This window comes from Prionailurus bengalensis, chromosome C2, assembly GCF_016509475.1.
Source record: "Prionailurus bengalensis isolate Pbe53 chromosome C2, Fcat_Pben_1.1_paternal_pri, whole genome shotgun sequence".
NCBI lineage: Eukaryota > Metazoa > Chordata > Mammalia > Carnivora > Felidae > Prionailurus > Prionailurus bengalensis.
The window spans coordinates 105,090,972-105,094,930 of NC_057350.1; positions in this window are offsets into that span (position 1 = coordinate 105,090,972).

The following is a 3,959-nucleotide window of genomic DNA, read 5'->3' on the forward strand; positions in this document are numbered from 1 at the left end:
GGTTTATTTTGGTTTTCTTACATAACTAATGTTGCCCAATTCGTCAAAATGTTATCTATTATAACAACACTACCAACAGAGGACCATGTCACAGATGAGTTTAAAATCTGTTGGCTTGCTGAATGGAATAAGATTCAAACTGAACTTTACAACCCTTGATGGTTTGGCTCCCATCTACCCTTCCAGTTAATTTCATTTATATTCTGTTCTCCAAAACATGTCCTGAATATACACCTCTGCCTAAAATGCCAGTTTCCCTCCTTTTCATCTACTCATATTCTCACTTTACTCATATTGAAAGACCAAACTCAAATGTTGCCTCCAATAGGTTTTATTTGGAATCATCCAGCATCCAACATAGAGCCTGCTCAAAAACAGAAGCAAATAACTAAAGAAGTGAGTTTTATGTTTCATTCCAAGAAATTTAGATTCTAATATCAACCCAGAATTCTTCTAGATTACAATTGACTTAGGCAATTAAAAAAAGAAGACTTCTAGAATTTGAAAAGAAAATCTTTGATAATATCCTTTGGAAATTAAGCTCAGACATATTCGTTTACTCTTTTTTCATGTACAATAACCAGGTATATTTTGTAAACAAATCTCCCCAAACACTTGTTTTAAATTATTATACCTTTTGTTATGACAATTAACCACTCAAGTTAAGTGATGAAGCTGCAACCAGGGAATGAATAATGTGCTGAACTCATTAAGTGTTCTACCAGCTGAGAATACAGTGGTAAACAGTGTAGATCAGGACTTTTCTTCTTGAATTTACATACTTTCATTTTAATTGGGGGTGGTGAAATGGTTGATAAACAAATGGGTAACTCATATATCAAAGTAATCATGTTCTACAGGGATTTAAAATTTCAAATAGGATGATGGAAAATGGAAGATCTGGGGAGCCTCTCTGAGTAGGCCATAAGTCAAGATGAGATCTAAAGATGAAGACAATGCAAAATTCAGGGAAAAGAGCATTCCAAGCACAGGGCTCTGAGGCACAGCAATGAGACAGAAAATGGTAGGTATGGTAGGTAGAGTCACACATAGATCAAGTAGTTCTTTGTAAGCAAGCATAAGGAGTGTGGACTTAAATCTGGTAGACTTCAAGAAACGGAGCAACACAATCTAGGTTATAATTTTTTGTCGTTTGTTTTATAAAATCACTTTGGAAGCTGTGTGGAGAATGGATTTTGGGGGGTGAGGCCAACTGAAAGGCAGCAGTAGTAGAATCCACAGATGACTTCAGCTCCGACTATGATTGAAAATGGAGAGATTTATCCAATTTTGCAAGTTGAGTCAATAAACTTGATGACCCATTGTATAGAAGGGAAGTAAGAGAGATGTAAATTCATTTAAAAATATCTTTCATCCCATTTGTGTGGTTCTTGGGAGTTTCTGTAACATCACACAGGTTCCTCACTAATTAAGGAGTTAAACTCTTTGTGACACGTATCGATTTTATATTTGTATGTTTGCACACAAATATATTTATGTGATTTTACCTTTTAAAAACAAGCAATTTTTAACAGATAAAATGGGTTGAAGAGTGAATAGAAAAAGAGTACAGGCAACACGTGGGTACAACACGTTAAAGAAGTTTGGATTAGGGACCATGTTCTTTTTTTTTTTTTTTTAATTTTTTTTTTCAACGTTTATTTATTTTTGGGACAGGGAGAGACAGAGCATGAACGGGGGAGGGGCAGAGAGAGAGGGAGACACAGAATCGGAAACAGGCTCCAGGCTCTGAGCCATCAGCCCAGAGCCTGACGCGGGGCTCGAACTCACGGACCACGAGATCGTGACCTGGCTGAAGTCGGACGCTTACCCGACTGCGCCACCCAGGCGCCCCGGGACCATGTTCTTTTATTACCCTTCCTACACTGCTCTGGGGAACTACTCAAACCCTACTGCATGCGGTCTCAGTGCAATAATTAACCAATGCATCCCCTGGGTCCAGATAAGCCCCTTTAAGGAGGCCAAAGCCGTTATCAGTCACTACAGGCTGACGGCACACCGACACCACGCAAGCCCAACCATTCTCAACATCCGCCTGCTGCTCCCGCCCATCAGCTTCCGACATCCTTGCGGAGAGAAGGCGCGAGTGCTGGTGTCAGCGCGCAGAGGAAGTTGGGAATGGAGTGACGTCAGGTGCGAGCCCCGAACCTCGACTAGTTTTCCCTCTTTGCTCCCGCCGCCGCACCAGGTGCATGGAGGGGCTATGCCGCGATGTCATCTCACCCTGGGGGCCTCACCCTTACTTGGGTTCATGGGCTTCCAGCAGGTGTGAGGGGAGGTCTGTGCCATGCATTCGTGGTACGTGCGCTGTCTTCGTTTGGTCTTCTCACAACTCTCGGGCCCTTCCACCACCCCTGAATCCTCACAACCCTCGGAGTAGGTAGTATTCACCTTTCGAAGTGACTTTTCAAAGTCAAAGGACCAAAGGCTCAGAGAGGAACTTGCACAAGGTTACACAGCAGAGCTGTATTCTAGATAGTCTAACTATTCTCTTCACTACAAAAGGAGCATAATCGTATTTTACTCATGAAATGTTTTGAGGCACTGCACGTAGAGTACCTGACAACTTCCTCACCTATGGTGAGTCTGCCCATCCACCCCAGAGTAGGAACCAATTCTGCTTTCCCAGCGCCTCCACCCAGAGGAGAAACAGTACTGAGCAAAAAGGCTGAAGCCAAGAATTGCAGATCTTACCCAGGTAAAGTTGAGGTCAAAATGTAAAAGTCTCAGCTGCAGTCTACCAGTCACACACGCAGGTCCTCGTCTGAATGTGCACTTTCTCACCCAGTTTTTAACGTAGTCCACAGTTCCAATAGGTGTTGGCAAGGGCAGTATTCCTTTATGGGGGGCTACCTGGGAGAATCTGTTTCCTTACTTTTTCCAGCCACTGGAGGCTGCCCTTATTTTTGGCTTGTGGTTTCCTTATTCCATCTTCAAAGCCAGTAATGTTGCATCTCTTTGAGCATTCTTCCATAGTCACATCTCCCCCTAACTCTGAACTCAGCTGGGGACTCAACTGGGGAGCTTTCTCCGATTTTAAGGATCCATGCAATTAGATTGGGCTCATCTGGATAATCCAGAATATTCTTCCCATCTCAGCATACTTAATCACTTTCTCCTTGTAAACTAACATTCACAGTTCCAGGAACTAGACACGGACATCTTTGGAGGACCATTATACTGCTTACCACATTCTGGAGGCTTTTCTTGCTCTTCCTTCTAGCTTGGCATTTACCCTTCAGCATCAGCCAAATGAAGTCTTTCCTCAGAAGCATCAGGGGTCTCCTAGAAGTAGGGCAACCATATATGGTCCAAACTCAGACACTTCCGAGAATGAAAGGGAGTGCTACTAACATTTACACCGTGCCAACAGGTATACACTGAACTGACAAGACATGGCAGGATGAAATGGGTGTGTGAGCTGTGGAGACCGTATCCTGAGTTGGGGCAGATTTATTTTGGACTTCTACCCTCTAGACTGGTCTCTTCGAGATCAAGGAGTGTTGGGAAGCTTTACTTTCCTCAGAAAATCTATCCTTTAGGCTGGAGTTGGGACACTTTCTCTGGCTCAACAGACTAAACAGATTTTTTTTTTCTCTGCTGCTTTAACAATATATAAATAATAATATACAAACAGTATAATGTTTATGTTAAGGACATTAGACTTCTATCTATGATATATATTATAAATACTAACTCCCAGTTTGACATTTGTGTTTTGATTTTGTTTATGATGAAGCCTTCTTTAGTGAGTAATTCCAATATACCTTGTAGCTACATGACAAAAGGTAAAAATAATTCAGGGTTAGGAAACGGGGGATCTGCTCCTATTGGACTAGTCAATGCTGATTTTCAGCTTTGCTGAGAAAGGAAAAAAAAACATACTAAAATAAGGATCCTGTAGCTTTTCCTTTATCTGACTGACGCTTTCTTTCAAA